Raw genomic sequence first — 18,372 nt, 5'->3', positions numbered from 1 at the left:
TGGGTGGAAGAGTCGGTTTGTCCCCCTCACTAATCTGCTGTGAGGGCACCGGTCATCTTTGCCCCCTCCTGTCCCTCCTGAGGGATCCGGAGGGGAGGAAAGTGGTTAGAGAGGGTGGGATCGTGGGGAGCGTCTCCCTCCTGGAGTTTGTAGTTTGCCGCTGCCTCTGTCCACTTCTTCTGGCTCGGTTTCTTAAGAGGAAAGAAAGTGTGCACAATAAGGAACCTTGCCTGGTGGGATCCACAGAATTAAATAGGGGTTTGTGGTGCTGTCTGTTCAGCCACAGGAAGTGGAGGGGGGACCTTGGATTTAGTGGGTTTTCAGTTGCCTTCCTCCAAGAAGCAGAGCAGAAAACCTTTGCAGGTGAGTAGTCCTTTTTACGATGTGGGTAGGGATTGCTTGCGTCCTGAGCTGCTGAGCTGCGTGCTCTGGGATGGGGAGACGGGTGGTCCAGGAGCTGCAGAAAGCGCTAGGACCGTAGTGAGCTGATCAAAACTAGACTGCTCTGAAAGCAGGGATCGCATCCACTTGGCGGGGGTGGGGGGGTGGGGGGGTGGAGGAGAGAAGGCTCCAAGTCAAGGGGGCAGAGCCCTGCGGTGCGGTGGGCTGCGGTGGGGAGCCCCTGAAGGGTCAGGAGCGTTTTAAAGCTTATTCTGGTGGCAGGCGTGGGTGCCCAGGGACCAGTGGCCATCCTGCCCTGGCCCGTTGAGGTCCCCTCCATGCTGCAGTATTGCAGGGAAGGGAGGTTGACACGTTACGACCAAACTGTGACTCGTCCAACAAACGTGGAGCAGAAGCTGAGCAGACACTGAACGCCAGGTACCATCATTTTATGGGACGACGACTCTTTCTCCCATCTTCTTGGAAGTGTGATGGGCAACTAAAATTTACGTTTACGGCGTGCAACACGATACTTGATACACGTGAACTGGTTACCAAACCAAGCTGTTCGCCGTGTCCGCCTCTGTAGTTAAGAACATTGAAGATCCGTTCTCAGCGTGTTCCAGGCATACACGGTAGTAGTAACTAGTCACCACACTCTGTTGGGTCTCCAGAACCCGTTTGTTGTGCGCAGCCGAGGCTTTGTGCCCTGCGACCAGTTCCTCCCCGTTCCCCTGGCCGCCCTGACACCTCCGCCGCCCCACAGCACCCTACTCTCTGTTTCTCGGAGTTCGACTCGCTCAGAGCCCACGTAGAAATACCACCATGCGCTACTGTCCGTCTGGCTTATTTCACTGAGCACAGTGTCCCCCAGTTTCATCCACGTCAACAGTAGCATTTCCCTTTTGGAGGCTGAATAATATTCCCTGTCCACACCTGTTTTCCTTGTCCTTTCACCAGCCAGGGCACACTGAGGCTGACCGCACACCTTGGCTACCGTACGGAAGTTTGCCCCTTAGACGGAGGGTAAAGAGCCAAGCGTCCTAGGCCATTGGCTGCAGTGTGTCCCTATAAAGTTGCACACAAATTTAGCGCCAGTTAGTGGGGAAACCACACTGCTGGGAAGAACACCCTCGAGTCCTGGCACTGAAGCCAGCCCGGCAGGGGGAACTGCTGGGCAGTTTGGGGGTGAGTAGCCTTGGCTTTCTGCTTTTCGTTTCCTGACATGTCGGACCATTCTTCCCCCCAAAGTGAAAAAAGCTACATACTTCATACATTAAAAGTTTAGGGATTTGGACAGTTAAAACATACACTCACCACATTTCCCTCCCATTGAGAGGTAACTGTTGAGGATGTTTGGTCACATATTCTTGGGGATGTTTCCCCAAAAAGGAGGATTATGCTAAAATACTGTCTTGTGATCATTTTTCACTTTTTATTCAGGGCGTTTCTATGCCAGACAAATGCTAGGAAGCCCTGTAGTGTGGACGGGCCGCCGTGTCAGCTGACAAACCTGGTCGGGTTGAGTTTCCGTGATCTCCTCACCGTGCACCTTTCAGAGTGGATTTAGCGAGAAAAGGGGAATTTATTCCCAAATGCTTAGAACTGCCATGTGCTACTGAAATAGCCATGGTTTTTTTTTTTTTTTTTTAAGATTTATTTATTTTAGAGAGAGAACGCAGAGGGGGAGGGGCAGAGGTAGAGAGAATCCCAAGCAGACTCCCCGCTGAGTGCGGAGCCTAACATGGGGCTCGATCCTATGACCCCGAGACCACGATCTGAGCTGAAACCAAGTTGAGTGCTCAACCGACTGAGCCACTAGGCGCCCCCAAACAGCCACGCTTTTAATTTTAACTTTTGAAGATGTGCTGTGCTTTACCAAATCCTAATAGATGGAAAATCAAAATTATTCTTTAGGAAGTTCTGTGTGTCCCCAATGTGTGACGTGGTGCAAGATGCAGACAGCCGTAGGCGCCGCGTCAATCCTCTTACTAAGAAGCGGCCTTGGAGGGCGCCTGGGTGGCTCAGTTGGTTGGGCGACTGCCTTCGGCTCGGGTCATGATCCTGGAGTCTCCCTATCGAGTCCCATGTCGGGCTCCCTGCTCGGCGGGGGGTCTGCTTCTCCCTCTGACCCTCCTCCCTCTCATGTGCTCTCTCTCTCTCATTCTCTCTGTCTCAGATGAATAAATAAAATCTTTAAAAAAAAAAAAAAGCGGCCTTGGGGCCCCTTACCTATGAATTCATAGTTTGCGTTTTCAGAGCCATACAACGTGTGGGGTATACGCTCACTCCTCTGCAGGTATTTGTACTGTGTTATGCCCCCGTTTGGAGCTTGGAAAATATTGACTGGCGATGTTGGTTTTGGATTTAAAGGGAGACAATCCTGGGGGGGAAGTAGGGCTAACCAGAAAACCTGCGGTGATACAATGGAAATTGAGAGCTTAAATTAAAACAAAAACAAAAATACCACATAACAGCCCAGAAAACACTGTTAATACGAAGGAGCTGACTGGTCCTTTGTGCAGCAGGGTTTCCACGTACAGCGTGTCCTTTTTTCTTTTTTTGATTGATTTATTTTAGAGAGGGTGCAAGTGGAGGGTGGGGTGCACAGGGAGAGGGAGAGAGAGAGTCTCAAGCAGACCCCCGGCTGAGCGCAGAGCCTGACACAGGGCTCGACCTCACGACCCTGAGACCATGACCCCGAGGTCACGACCTGAGCTGGAACCAAGAGTTGGTTGCTCCGCGGACCGAGCCCCCAGGCGCCCCACGTAGGGCGGGTTCTTACCTTGTGCTGCGACCGTAGCTGCCAGCCCCGGCCCCTGCATGAGCAGCCAAGGCTGCCCATCCCCCCGTAGGACAGGGCTCGCCCCGGCCGCTGCCATCCCACGAGAACAGACGGGGGGTGGGGAGGGGGCAGGGCAGGTAAGCAGTAGGACGGGGTCTTGTCACCCGAGTGTCCGTGATTGGAGTCCCGCAGTGACAGGGCTGTGTACGAAGGTAAACTCGTCGCGACTCAGAACCGTGAACACACCCATGACTTAACACTCTCGCTCCCCGCCGGGCCATCACTTCCTCCACTGGGATGCTCACGCTGGGCCAGACCCTCACCGCAGGTGTCTCCCTTCCAGAGGCCGTGTCCTGTCCCCACGCGTGCCGGCACCCGGGACGCTGTCCCTCCGTGATGGCTCCTGCCCCGCGGCCTGGGGTGGGTGAGGCCGGGAGGCAGGGTCTCAGACCCTCGGCTGTGGCGGTCAGAAGGGGAGCTGCCCCCCTCAGTTCCGTGGTGATTCCCCTCCCGGCACAGGGCTGCCCCACAGGCGGGCGGAGGGGGGCTCCACCTGCAGGGCCGCAGGGGGGAGGCGGTGAGCACTGAGCCCGCACACATTGTTTACAAATGATTATGTATTTTTCAGATAATTGTTAATAACCCACCTAACTGTTAATATTTTTTACATAAATGAACATTTTCGTGTTTACGGCACGAACAATGTTTTCTTTCCAAGAAATTGGGATGGGATGTTATTTGGTCAGAGTTTATGAAAGTCATTGTGTTTCAAAAGGCATCCTCAAACTACTCTTTGGGGACCTGATTTATTTTTTTAATATCTCGGATTATTTTAATAATTTCTCTTAGCCTATTTTGAAATAAGCAGCTTATCGTTGTGATCTTTTAAAGAGGATGCATCTGGTTGGCATCAGTTCATTGTCTGTGTTCTGTCACTTACGTCCCCTGTCCTCCCTCCCTGAAGTGTTCTCTGAACCCCACCCTAACCCCTTTCTCTGCTTGTTTTTGGGGACTGCCCTTCCTTTTACTTTTCTGTTGAATTCATGATGTTTGAGAAGCATCTCCATACTTGGAAATTCCCTGGTTCTTACCCTTACCTCCTTTTTTCTGGGCTCGGGGTTTCTGTTGCTTCTTTCTTCCCTGTCCCATCTACTTGGGAATCTGTTGCTAGAAGCTTCTCCTCCATGTGGGGCTCGCCCCAGGAGGAGCTTCTGGGCTGTGTCTGCCGGGCTGCCTACCAGGGCCCAGACAGGGTGGCTCAGATGAGCAACATTTGTTTTCTCCCAGTTCTGAAGGTCAGGAGTCCAAGGTCAAAGTTCTGCAGGGTTTGGTTTCTGCTGAGGACTCTCGCTGGTTTGCAGCTAGGCCTGTGTCCTCACGTGGCCTTCCCTCTGAGTGCGCTGGACTATCTCAGGCCAGTCCCACCCGCTAGCGCTCCATCCTCCGGGCCTCCCTGCAGGACATCCCAGCGCTGTCCTCAGATTGGCCAGCCCTCCGCGCCCCGGGGAAGAGCTTGTTGTTGCCATTCTGCGTTTAGACCCTCCAGTTAGTTGGCCACGTGGCTTCTTGCCTCCTTCCCTTCAGAGATGCCGGTACCGCGAGGGACTTCGGGCGTCATGGTTTGTCCCTGGGTTTGGGTTGGTTGGTTTTGTTAGATGATGAGATTTTCTGTTTTTGCTACTCTGGCTGGGTGTCCTGGCAGAGTGAAAATATGCCACCACCACCAACCTGTGAAACATGACCGCCGAAACGCTGACCCTGAATTGAATGCCACTCTTCAACTTAACCACCAATTTATGGAAGTTCGGGATCAGAGGAATACATTAGATTCGCACTGTCCAGATATGATCAGCAAAGCCCAGAATATGGGAAACTCAGCAGAGCAACTAACGTCCTCCTGGGGGGGAGAAAAAGGACAAAGGGGAGAATTATGGCTTCGAAAGAGGCCTGAGAGGAACATGGATTGGAAGCAATCCGCCCACCTTGTTAGATGCTGATTTTGGTAAAGTCTGAACGCAACTGCGGGACGGTTACACTCAAGCGAGGATCCCACATGTGGCAACACTGAGGAGCTGCTGACGATCTGTCTTGGTGTGGCATGGTTTCTACAAGTCGGCTTTGTCTGCAAATGCACATTTCTGTCCTGAAAGACGAGGACTCCCCGTCGGTCCTTGCCCCGCCAGGCTCAGCGCCGGCCGGTGAGTACCACCGGCTCCACCATCCCGGTAGGGACTGCAAGGTGGCGATTTCCCAACCTGTCACCCCTCCTATGTCGGTTAGCTGTGACTCTTTCCTGAAGAATGAATGCTCTTCGTCACCCATTTGTTTGACCTAAAAAGTGGTGTCTAGGGACAGGCAGAATGAATGCTTGGTGCTTGTCCTTGATCAGTTTTCTGGGCAGTGACTTTATGCCCTCCAGAATCGACCAGCGAGATCATCTTTGTTTGTAGTATCGTTATGCATGCATATAGTTCTCTGTCTTTGGTGGGCTTCCCTACCGAGTCACCGTTTTCTTCTTCGATGGTCACATTGTGCCCTCTTTGGCCACTGGGGACCCCACCAGGGGAGTTTCATGTCATTTGATTAAGACCCTTTTCTCTCTCTCTCTCTCTTTTAAAAGATTTTATTTATTTATTTATTTGGCAGAGACACAGTGAGAGAGGGAACACAAGGAGGGGGAGCGGGAGAGGGAGAAGCAGGCTCCCCGCAGAGCAGGGAGCCCGATGCGGGGCTCGATCCCAGGACCCTGGGATCATGACCTGAGCCGAAGGCAGATGCTTAACAACTGAGCCACCCAGGCGGCCTGTTCTATTTCTTACACAGAAGTTTTCATACTGTGTGTTGGCTTAACCAACTGAGCCACTCAGGCGCCCGAGTTTGTGAATTCTTGTTACAAGTTGAACTTGATGGTTTAAATTTTCATTGGCCATGAATGAGACAGAACCTGTAAGTCCATTTGAGAGTGTGCGTGTGTGTGCAGACAGGCCCAGCACAGTTGTAGAAATCAACCTATTATTAAATCTGTACATCTGGGGGCGCCTGGGTGGCTCAGTTGGTTGGGCGACTGCCTTCGGCTCAGGTCATGATCCTGGAGTCCCGGGATCGAGTCCCGCGTCGGGCTCCCTGCTCGGCAGGGAGTCTGCTTCTCCCTCTGACCCTCCTCCCTCTCATGCTCTCTGTCTCTCATTCTCTCTCTCTCAAATAAATAAATAAAATCTTTAAAAAAAAAAAATCTGTACATCTGTCTCTGGGGTTTTTCTTTCACTTTTCACTGTACAGAAATTGAGTAGGGTTTGAAACAGTGAGACTGTCACCTTTGTTTTAGGACTTTTACATTACTTTTCCTAAGAAGCCAGCACAGAGGTAAACGTATTTGTGTGGGTTAAAGCAGGTGTGTGTGGGGCCTGGGCCTGACCTCGAAATCCAATTAAGAATCTGGATTTTATATCAAACAACTGAGAATCGCCCCAGGAGTCTGGAGGACAGGCTCGGGGTGGTGTTTTTGGTCACCGTAGTACCGCTGAGATGCTAACAAAGCTGTAGATTTTGCTGGTTGGTGATCCTCTTAAAATTAAATCACCAAATATTTAGGAATATTAAATTCTTTTTTTTTTTTTTAAGATTTTATTTATTTATTTGACAGAGAGAGATAGTGAGAGTGGGAACACAAGCAGGGGGAGCAGGAAAGGGAGAAGCAGACTCCCTGCCGAGCAGGGAGCCCGATGCGGGACTCGATCCAGGGACTCCAGGATCATGACCTGAGCCGAAGGCAGTCGCTTAACCGACTGAGCCACCCAGGCGCCCTAGGAATATTAAATTCTTAATAATAGTCTTGTTTCAGGGCGCCTGGGTGGCTCAGTCGGTTAAGCGACTGCCTTCGGCTCAGGTCATGATCCCAGGGTCCTGGGATCGAGACCTGCATCGGGCTCCTTGCTCTGCGGGAAGCCTGCTTCTCCCTCTCCTGCTCCCCCTGCTTGTGTTCCCTCTCTTACTGTGTCTTTCTCTGTCAAATAAATAAATAAAATCTTTAAAAAAAAAAAAAGTCATTTAATAAAGCTCTTTAATGTATCTCTTTGTTGTCTAGTGTAAGTGGTATTAAAAGTAGTCACTTGAAATAAGCTATTTAAAATAAGCATCAAAATTTCCAAGTGAAGAGGTGCCTGGGTGGCTCAGTCATTAAGCGTCTGCCTTTGGCTCAGGTCATGATCCCAGGGTCCTGGGATCGAGCCCCGCATCGGGCTCCCTGCTCCGCGGGAAGCCTGCTTCTCCCTCTCCCGCTCCCCCTGTTTGTGTTCCCTCTCTCGCTGTGTCTCTGTCTGTCAAATAAATAAATAAAATCTTTAAAAAAAAAAAAATTTCCAAGTGAAGAGTGAAAAATGATTAGGACTGTGTTTTGAAAAATGAAACTAAAAATCATGACCAAGTTTTGTATTTAGTGCCACTGAGCTTGTAACTGAAATTATATGCTGATTCTTGGAACAAACCAAAAATGAGTTGTGTGAATTTGGGAAGAACACAATTTGTGTGGTAGGATTATAGTATATTCTTCAACACACAGTTGATTTTCACAGCATGATCTTATTTTTTTATATAAACATGTCTGAAGCCTTTGTTCGTGTTTTAGCATTCAGATTATTCCCTCCGGAATGCTGACAGTCCTTGTGATTTCTATTCTTCAGTTTCAGCTAGTCTCAATCGGCCTGATACACAGTTTATCAAGTCTTGCATCTCTTGTCGTGCCTGGGCTTTCTTACCTGATTTCTGCGGCAGCTTTGTTCATCCCCGGGGGCCGGAGGCGTGAGCACCACAGATGCCGGGCTCGCCGACTTGGTCAGTGACGCTCACAGGCACCCGGCTGGGGGACGTGTGGGGCAGTCATTTTACAAATGGTCTTTAGGGAACAATCCTGTGTTCGGGCGACTTTGCCTCTGATCGCAAGCTCAGTTGGGAGGATTGGACGCTGAGGGCCTCCCGTGCTGCCTGTGGTTCTCAGGGTGGTCCCGAGAGCGGCTGAGGCCTAGCTGCGCGGACAGACGGGGCACCACGGACCTCTGTCCCACCCCCGGCCCCGCCTGGTGACGTCAGAAAGACCGAGATGTTTGCTCTACCACCAATGTTAACAAACGCATACCTTTAAAAAGTCTTCAGTGTGAATTTCATTTCAAGGATTTAAATGGCTGTATCCCATCCTGACTATTTTCTTTCAACAAACTCAAGCAAGTAGAGAAAGCTTCCGAGAGCACCCCGAGTGTGCCGCGTGCTGGAACAACACCAATTAAGAACTTGGCTCTGCAGTTTGTACAAGCAGGTGGGATTCCGACGGCCTTCTAGGAGACGATAACTGTGATAAACTGGTTTTGAGTTAAAATTCAACTCCATTTCTTCATGGAAGGCATACTCTATTGGTACCTATTAGTGGTGGCCCTAATACTGTGTGTGGTATACATATATATGTCTACAGCAAAACACTATATAATCAAAACAGCTGGCTTTGGGGCGCCTGGGTGGCTCAGTCGGTGACGTGTCTGCCTTCGGCTCAGGTCATGATCTCGGGGTCCTGGGATCGAGTCCCAAGTCGGGCTCCCTGCTCAGCAGAGAGCCTGCTTCTCCTTCTCCCTCTGACCCTCCCCACTCGTGCTCTCTCTCTCTCTCTCTCAAATACATAAAATCTTAAAAAAAAGAACTAGCTTTTATGCATATATGTACCAGCCACAATACTGGGTATATTTAGCGCTTTTAACATTTCCAGTTGATCCACACTATTACTCTCCCCATTTTAAAGATGACAAGCTGGATGTTAATATTCAGCAGCTGAATATTAACTGAGTATTGAGTCAGGATTTCTACTCGGTACCGGCTGGGTTTTCAGTTACAATACACGACGAGCATTCTTCACTGGGCGACTGGTCCCAGCCAATGACGATTTATGTCATTTACTGATTCCATAGACATTTCCCGTAAATCATTTTATGTATAAGGTAACTTGGGGAAGGAGGAAAGAGAAAGTAATTCAGATGCAGAAAGACATGGGTTTGAGACCACGTGAAATCCACGAGCCCAAACTCTTCCCTCTGTAAGTAGTGATTTCTTCCTTCAGTATCCGCCGGCCGTGCAGGTGGCCACGGTCCTGTGAGGGTGAGTGCCGCCACCCCCCATCCCCGACCCCGCGGTGGGTCTCGCGGAGCACCGCATGATGCCAATCTAGTTACCACAGTGACCAGGACTGACACGTTTATCCATCTCCCATTTTAAAATTTTATTATGGAAGATAACACAAGAATTTTATGTCTTTTCGGATCCAGAAAAACCATCAGAAATCACTTTTCAGAGAACGGGTAATAAGACAACAATGAATTTGTCCCCTTGATCCCACGTGACTTGGAGCTTTAATGGTCTTCAGGAAATGCTCAGCAAACTTTCCTTTTGAATCATTCACAGCCATTTTAGATGATAAAATTTAAAACTTTCTATTATGGAGACTAGTGAAGTTAGTATAAGATACGGTTAATACAGTTAAGAAGATGGTATAAGGACCCCGTCTATCGCCATCTAGTGTCGACAAGTAACAAATACGTTTATAAGCCACTGATGCTCCCAGATGACATTATTTCACGCCCATATAATTATGCGATTAATGTTTCATAAGCCCTGAAACTGTATCTCAGGCCTGATGGCCCTGTGCATTTCCTTATCTCTCTAAAATAGGAGGGTTCTGTTTTTCTCCCCTTGAGTGTCAAGGAGTTTTTAAGAGTAAAAAGTAAAGGGTGAGTAAGAAATACAACTGAATTGAAACTTGTTATTTCCACCTAAAAACATATTAAGCTGTTTTCAATAAGAAAAAAAATTCCCTTGGGGCGCCTGGGTGGCTCAGTCGTTAAGCGTCTGCCTTCGGCTCAGGTCATGATCCCAGGCTCCCGGGATCGAGTCCCGCATCGGGCTCCCTGCTCAGCGGGGTGCCTGCTTCTTTCTCCCTCTGCCTCTGCCTCTCTCTCTCTGACTCTCATGAATAAATAAATAAAACATTCAAAAAAAAAAAAGAAAAGAAAAAAAAATCCCTTTTAAAAAGAGGATACTCATGTTTCTGATTTTCTGATACATTTTTTTCCTAACGAAGGCTGGTTTCTTTTTAAGATATAAAACCCGTTTGGTTTTATCTTTGAGAAATAAACGGTATTTTTGACTTGCTGAGAATTTTCTTAAAAATGAAAATAACCATGTTTTGGTTACACAGCAGTAGGTGTTAGTTTTAAAAATATCTCGACAATATATACAAATATGAAGGCCATCTACAATCAATCATATGCTGTGAGAAAAACACCGTGCGTGACCTCATGGTTCCCTTTTATGCATATGCACTTTTCAATTTTATTGTTTTATTTTCCTTCCATCCTCTTCCCACCCAGGTAACCAATGGCAACAAACTGGTAGGTGTCGCTCCCTAGCGTTCTCCATTTTATCATATTGTGTGTGTGTATACAAATTTAATGAGTTTTTAATACCTTTAATTATTTGAACAGAGCATGCATAATACATTCATCTGGCCCCAAAATGAAGGAGCACTCCAAGGCAGACTGGTGAAAAGTCACCCCCTCCGTGCAGCTCCAGCCTCTCCCCAGTGGGTAATGGCCTTTATTAGTTTCTTACGTATCCCGCCATGCTTGTTTATAGACCATTTTACTACCATTTAAGAAACATGAAAGTTAGCTGATTTAGACATTATGCCTTTTGCTTTTTGCAGCGTAGCCTGCAGATGTTTTCATTTCGTGTATTGAGATTTCTCTCTAAGTAATTGCACAGCATCGCGGCTGCGTGGGCATAGTTGGGTTGTTTACTACTTCACTATAACAGACGTTGCTTGGACATGTGTCATCTTGTGTGTGTGCAGTCCTACCTGCAGGACGTTGCTCGCCTGGGTTGTGGGTCACAGATGAATTGATAGCTGCTCCTTGCTGGTCTCTGTAGCCCGCAGCTGGCCGGGTGGGAGAGCTCCCGTTTTCCCATGGCTCCGAAAACAACGTGTGTTACTAAACTTTTGTAATTTTGCCATTAAGATAAGTGGAAAGTGGTAATTCGGTGTGGTTTTAATTTGCGTTTCTCTTACGAACAAACCACTCCTCGCTTACTGTTGGGATCATACGTGGGCAGCCTCTTCAGACTGGCTTTTGTCACTTAGCACTTGACATCTCTCCTGTTCCTCCTGTCTTTTCATGGTTTGACAGCTTTTTTTTTTTTTTTTTTTTTTTTTTTTTAGTGCTGAATGCTATTCCACCCTCTGGATGGACCAGTGGACCAAAGTTGCAACTCCTTTGTTGTAAATACCATGGAGCACAATTGCTGGATCCTGTACTAAGGTATGTTAGTTTTTTTTTAAGATTTTATTTATTTATTTAACAGAGAGAGACACAGCGAGAGAGGGAACACAAGCAGGGGGAGCAGGAGAGGGAGAAGCAGGCTTCCCGCTGAGCAGGGCGCCCCGACTCTTCCTAATTTATTTTTATTATTTTTTTAAAAGATTTTATTTATTTGACAGAGAGAGACGGAACACAAGCAGGGGGAGTGGGAGAGGGAGAAGCAGGCTCTCCGCGGAGCAGGGAGCCCAATGCAGGGCTCGATCCCAGGACCCTGGGACCATGACCCTGGGACCATGACCCTGGGACCATGACCTGAGCCAAAGGCAGACGCTTAACGACTGAGCCACTCAGGCGCCCCTAAGGTATGTTAGTTTTGTCAGCAACCACCCAACTGTCTTGCAAAGAGGTTGCTCGAGTTTGCATTTGCCCCTGCTGTGGAGAAGACTTCCGTTGCCTTGGATCATGCTGGGAAGTCCTAGTCGTCTGAGCCGTAGTCACTGCTCAGCAAAGCAGTTTTGTTAAATTACATTTCCTTTGGAAAATAAATACTTCACTGAGATCTGCTTTATTTCCATACATTTAAGCAAATTGTTCTCTCCAATTTAATTTTCTTTCTGCAGTTAATTCTCCTTTATCATTTATTTTACATTTGAACATTCTCTTACTGTTCTTAGGTTGAAAAATAGAGGTTCTTAAGATTGCTCTCACATTTTTTATGTTTAATACCCCCCCTCCCTCTTCATTAGTTCCTTTCTTCTTTACTTGGAACTGTTGGGATCCTTTTCTAATTTCTTTAATTTCAGCCTTAAACATTTGAAAACATTAATTCTTATTTGTTAACAAATTACATTAGACCACACACTTTTATCTGACCAATGCTTTGCTTATTTGAGCTGCTTCTGTATCAAAGTGTCACTTTCTACGTAACGTGAAATTTTATTTTATGTGCTCTTTCAATATTCAGGATAGGTTTTCAAACAGTTCCCAAATGGTGTGTTTTGCTTCACCCCCAGCTTCACTGAGCTGTAACTGACACACCGCACTGCCTAAGTCTGAGGTGTCCAGCGCATGACTGAGCGGGCCGGTATGTTGTGAAACGGGGAGCAGTCACCCCACGTGATTACCATTTGTTGTTGTTGCTATGGCGACAACATCCAGGATCTACCCTCTCAGCAACTTTCGAGGACACAGCGCATTGTTGCGTGTTGTCACATGCTGTACACTGGATGGCCGGGACTTACTGTCCCTACCCCGGGAGTGGGGACTGTGTGCCCTCTGACCTGCGCCCCCTGCCGCGCCCCCCCGCCCCCCCGCCCGCAGTGGTCACTCTTCTCCTCTTTGTTCCTCACTACATTCTTCTATTTGCAAAGCTGTCCTTTCTCCTAGTCCTCCAGTGAGACACACTTTAAAATTCATCTTCTACTTTTAACTTTCTCCATGTGTATCCCTTTAGACAGATGGGATGTTTTTCTCCATTTTACGTTTTAGTTGGTTATGGGTAACATACAGAAAAAACAGTGGTTTTTTTTAGTGGTAGTTATCTTGAATCCCACTGCTTTAACACACTCATTTGACACATCTTTTGCTTTTTCTGGGTACTCAGTCACATTTAGCAAAAAGAGACTGTATTATGATGTTCCTAATATTTATATTGATTTTTTTTGTTTTCTATTTTTGGATCTGCTGGAAACACTAATAAATTTGGACAACAGTGGCAATTATGAGTATCAGTGTCTTGATTTCAGTGGAAAAAGCATTAGTGTTTACTGTTTTAAGTTTATTTTATTCTTATTCCTTCTTTGGCAAGTGATTTTGAACATATTTAAGATTTTTATGTATAGAGCTTTTACTAGAAATGGTTAGTAATTTTGACAGTGCCTTTTCAGCCTCTACTCATAATAATTTGGTTTTTCCTCCATTGTTTGATGTAACTTTTTAATGTTGATAGATTTCCTAATGTCAATCATTGCTGAATTTCTGGAATGAACCCTGCTTGGTCATAGCATTTCTACGTCCTCTGTTAATTTTTGTATCTGTGTTCATAAGGGAGATTGAGCAGTGGGTTTCTGGTTTTGCATTACCATTACCAGGTGGTGGTGCTGGGCTTTGGGAGCAGATTGCTAGGCTTGAACTGTAACACCCACCCCCTGCCCCCCGCCGCCGGATGGGCGCCCCGGACCACTTGCTCTCTTCCTGTGAGCTGCCCCACCCGTGAGATAAGACCACGTGCAACACTGAGCTCACAGGTCTGCTCTGAAGATTGCAGGAGGTGAGGAATGAGAAGCACGCAGACGGGCTGACATATGGTACAGTTTTAAATGTCAGAAAAGGTTGTGCTGTCTTCTCAAAATGAAATGCAGATCTTTCTATATTTTCTATAGTCCAGAATTATATAAGGAATTGGTCTACTGACTTCAGCCTTATACTGGAAGCATAAAATATTGTTGTCAGGGTCTTGCAGTGATGAGGACACCTGAGATGGGAAGGAAAGATCTGAACTGAAAGTGTTTTTAGAGAAGAAAAGGCATTGGTGGTTGGTCTTTCCAAAGCAGAGAGAGAAGGCGGCACAGGAATGCTGTTCCCCTCCCGGAAAGGGCAGAAAGAAGGAAATTGAGGGTTTATCTCCTCGGTGGTATAGCTCATGCTCTTCTCTGCAGCCCTCAGACTCTCCGGAAAAACCTTTGACACACTCCCTCTCATCTTGTAGGTAAGCTCTACGCGCAGTGTGGAGTCCAACGTGGGGCTTGAACTCAAGACCTGAGCTGAGACCAAGAGTCAGATGCTCAACCGACCGAGCCACCCAGGGGCCCCTCTCTCATCTTTTAAAAACCTGTGGTCAAGCTAGACCTCTTTTTTGATGGGTCATTAAATAGCAATATATTCCAGGAAAGTGGGGGTTTCTTTTTTTCTCTTTATTTAAACTAAGAGAATTATTCTTCAACTTAGGAACAGACTTGTGTTTCTAAAATGAAGTCTCATGTTGACAACTTTACGTGCAAAGTTATGTGGAAATAGGGAACTACAAAGTTGGAGACTGAGTTCCTGGTTAGTCCACAGATGTCTTATTTGACCACGTTCTAGAGTTATTTATTTTTTAAGATTTTATTTATTTGTTTGGCAGACAGAGCACAAGCAGGGGGAGCGGCAGGCAGAGGGAGAGGGAGAAGCAGGCTCCCCGCTGAGCAGAGAGCCCAATGCGGGACTCGATCCCAGGACCCTGGGATCATGACCTGAGCCGAAGGCAGACGCTTCACGACTGAGCCACCCAGGCGTCCCTAGAGTTATCTTTGAAAAGAGGAGGGCAAACCGTGAGACTCCCTCACTCTCGATGACGTCTGATGTCGTTTGGAGTAAGAGATAAACTTCTTATCTTGACTCTTCCGTGTGCTTCTACCCAGAATGATCTTGCTCCAGGCACAATATTACTCTACCCATTCGGTGAATACACCCGGCTCGTCCCCTTCTTGGGATCTTTACATCTTCCATTCCACTTGCTTGAAAGGTTTTCGAGTGGCTGGCTCCCCGTATTGGCCACCCTTCTGTGGTGTTGCCGCAGTCTCCGTGGGAGTTCTTCTGTGTTCTTGATAGAGTCAGGACTGTGGGTGAGTGAAAAAAATTAGTGTACCGGTGGCTAATCTGTCCCACGCAGCATTCTTCATCCTGGGAGCGAGGTTTTGAAGTGGGCCAGTCAGCTCATTGAAAAATGTGGGAAAAAAATATTTGGTGGAACTGTATGAAATTAGATATTTTACACTTTGACCTACAAAGTGGTCATTTCATATGATTGCTCCTAATGCTTTGGCATCTTCCTGGCTCTTTGAGTATTTCTCATTAACATTCTCACATGGGGCATAGCTCTTGCCTCTTCCCATCCAGGTGTATTATTCTACCAAACTGCAATTTGTTTCCTCTCCAGATTTCTAACTTTTTCTGTCCTTCCCCCAACTAAAATTTCCATTCTTAGTCCGGCTAATCTCAGCTACTGGGTGAAAAGCCGTCGGAAAAAATTTGTATTAACTTGAGACAAGTTGGTAGCTCTTTGCTCCTACTAGAGTTATTGGCATTTAAAGAAGATTCTGGGTAACCCATGCACAGTTTCAGTTGACAAAATTTAAGACACTTTGAGAAAGTGAAATGAAACAATGCATTGTGGATGGTTGTATTTGTCAATGTATATTTTTCTATTACACACATGACAGAATATCTACACCAAAATGGCTTAAGTAAAGAGTATTTATTTATACGCGGTGAGAAGCGTAGACTTCTCCCACCCTCCACACACACACCAGAAACAAGTAAAAAAGACTGGACAAAATAGATAAAACAGTGGTTTTTAAGACACTGAAATTCAGGCAATAACAAACAGGATCTCTGACATGGACAAGAAAGGAGGTGAGCCCCTCAAATACTCCAGCTTGCTGCCTAGAGAGAGTTTGAAAGCTGTGGCCTTGGAGGGTGACCCAGGTGGAGCCCAGCATCCTCCCTGAGTTCAGGGGATGGACTTGGGGATCAGAGGAGCAGAGTCAACTGGGGTGTGCAGGGTGGGGTCCTGGAGGGAGTCTCAGAGAGAGAACTTCATAGGTCTGCAGAGGTTCCTTCTTTGTGTCTTTATCTGAGTACTAGTGCGGGGGGCATGGTGGGAACTCCCAGAGGATTAGAGAAGATGCATCTCAGAGCACACATGTGGCTGAGAATAGTTCATGTTCCCACCAGTCAGAATGAAAACTTTGTACTTCATGGGCATTTTAGGTAAAGGCTTTTGTCTCAGAAATGGTGCAGAATGGGACTTAGACTTACAAGTTGGTCTAGTCTTGCCTAAAAACTTAAAATCAAGACCTGAAGGGATTAAATTGTTTCCAAATAGCTTAATACATCCCAGACGAAAGCTCGAGAATATTTAAAGGAATACAAAAACATTCAACAATCAACGGTGTAAAATTGACAATGCTTGGCAACCAATAAGAAATTACAAGGCATGCATAGAAGCCAAAAAATGTGACCTATAATAAAAGGAAATATCGATTCAAAAACCAATCCAGAAAATGGCACAGATTTTAAGATTAGTAGTAAAAGATATTCTCACATTTATTGTAACTATGTTCCATATGTCAGGAAGCTAGAGGAAAGATTGAACATGGCGTGCAATATTGATCTCTAGAGATGAAAACAATTCTGTAAAAAAATACTTTGGATGGGATTAATGGCAGATGAGACATGACAGAAGATTAGTGAATAGGAAGATGCAGAAATAGAAAATATCCAAAGTGGAACAGTACAAAAAGTGAATAAAATCAACAGAGCACCAGTGATCTGTGGGATAACTTCAGTGTCCTGATGTAGGTACACCTGGAGTCTGAAGGAAAGGAAGTGGGGAGACAAATGGAAACATGGGCTGAAATACTCCCAAATTGATGAAAGACTACACCCTCACAAATCGAAGAATCTCAATGAGCTCCAAACACAAGAGACATGAAGAAAATTACAGAAAGCAGACTATGATCACATTTCTTTTTTTTTTTTTTTTTAAGATTTTATTTATTTATTTGAGAGAGAGAGAATGAGAGACAGAGAGCATGAGAGGGAGGAAGGTCAGAGGGAGAAGCAGACTCCCTGCCGAGCAGGGAGCCCGATGTGGGACTCGATCCCGGGACTCCAGGATCATAACCTGAGCCGAAGGCAGTCGCTTAACCAACTGAGCCACCCAGGCACCCCCTATGATCACATTTCTTAAAAACCAGTGATCAAGAAGAAAGTCTTAAAAGCAGCGGGAGAGTGGGGAGAGACATTCGGTGTCTGGAGAAGAACAGATAAGAAGGGCAGCGATTTTGCATCTGAAACAATGTAAGTGAGAAGACAGAGCAGCATCTTTAAAGAACTGGACAGAAAACAAAATCCCAAATTGATATTTTGGAATTCTGTAGTTAGAAAAAATAGCCTCCAAAAACAGAGGTGAAATAAAGACATTTTTGGGCATACAAATGCTGGAAGAATTAGTTACCTGGAGATTCCACTGTAAGAAATGCAGGACAGTAACACCAGGTGAAATCTGGATCTATACAGGGAAAAAGGATACCAGACAAGGTAACTATTTGGGTACATATTTTTCCTACTGTTTAATCTCTTTGTAACACAATTGATTGTTTAAAGCAAAATTAATACTGATGTAATGTGAGGTTTATTTATTCATTTTTAAAGCTTTATTTATTTATTTTAGAGAGAGAGAAGAGTGAGGGGGCTGGGGCAGGAGCAGAGGGAGAGGGAGAGAAATCTGAAAGCAGACTCCCCACTGAGCACAGAGCCCCACACAGGGCTCGATCCCAGGACCCCGAGACTATGACCTGAGCTGAAACCAAGAGTTGGCTGCTTATCCGACTGAGCCACCAGGTGCCCTGTAATGTGAGGTTTAATCACGTAGGCACAGGTAAAATGTACCAGCTCAGTTGCATAAAGGCTAGCAAGGCTGAAAGGGAGTATACTGTTACGCGGTTTTTACACTATACCCGAAGTGATGGAGTGTCACTTGAAGGCAGACGGTACAACTTCAAGATGTACACCATATACTCTAACACAGCCACTTAAAGACAGGTAACCAATAAGGAAATAATGGAGGTAAAATAGGATCACTAGAAATGCTCAATCTATAGAAAGCAGAAAAAGAGGAAAAGGGGGAAAAAGAACAGATGGGACAAATAGAGAGCAGATGTCAAGATAGTAGATTTAAGTCTAACCATACTAATAATCACATTATATGTAAATGGCAGAAACACTCAATTAAAAGGCAGAGATCGTCAAACTGTGCAATCTTATATTCCGCCTATAGGAAACCCACTTCGTTTATTTAGAAATTGAGCTATA

The 18,372-nt window shown here is 46.3% G+C and overlaps 1 long non-coding RNA gene across 1 annotated transcript; it reads left to right on the top strand.

Moving 5' to 3' along the window:
• The first annotated feature begins 8,733 nt into the window (after positions 1 to 8,733).
• On the top strand, positions 8,734 to 13,225 carry LOC135362550 (uncharacterized). The gene is made up of 3 exons (XR_010407381.1): positions 8,734 to 10,785; positions 11,418 to 11,517; positions 11,697 to 13,225. It is a non-coding gene; the product is annotated as an uncharacterized LOC135362550 (long non-coding RNA).
• The last annotated feature ends 5,147 nt before the right edge of the window (positions 13,226 to 18,372 follow it).

Source organism: Mirounga angustirostris, unplaced genomic scaffold, assembly GCF_029215605.1.
Source record: "Mirounga angustirostris isolate CCGP_5_RB_7025 unplaced genomic scaffold, mMirAng1.0.hap1 SCAF_14, whole genome shotgun sequence".
NCBI classification, from domain to species: domain Eukaryota; kingdom Metazoa; phylum Chordata; class Mammalia; order Carnivora; family Phocidae; genus Mirounga; species Mirounga angustirostris.
Note: the sequence above shows the minus strand (reverse complement) of the source record. Positions and strands in the feature narration are given on the sequence as shown.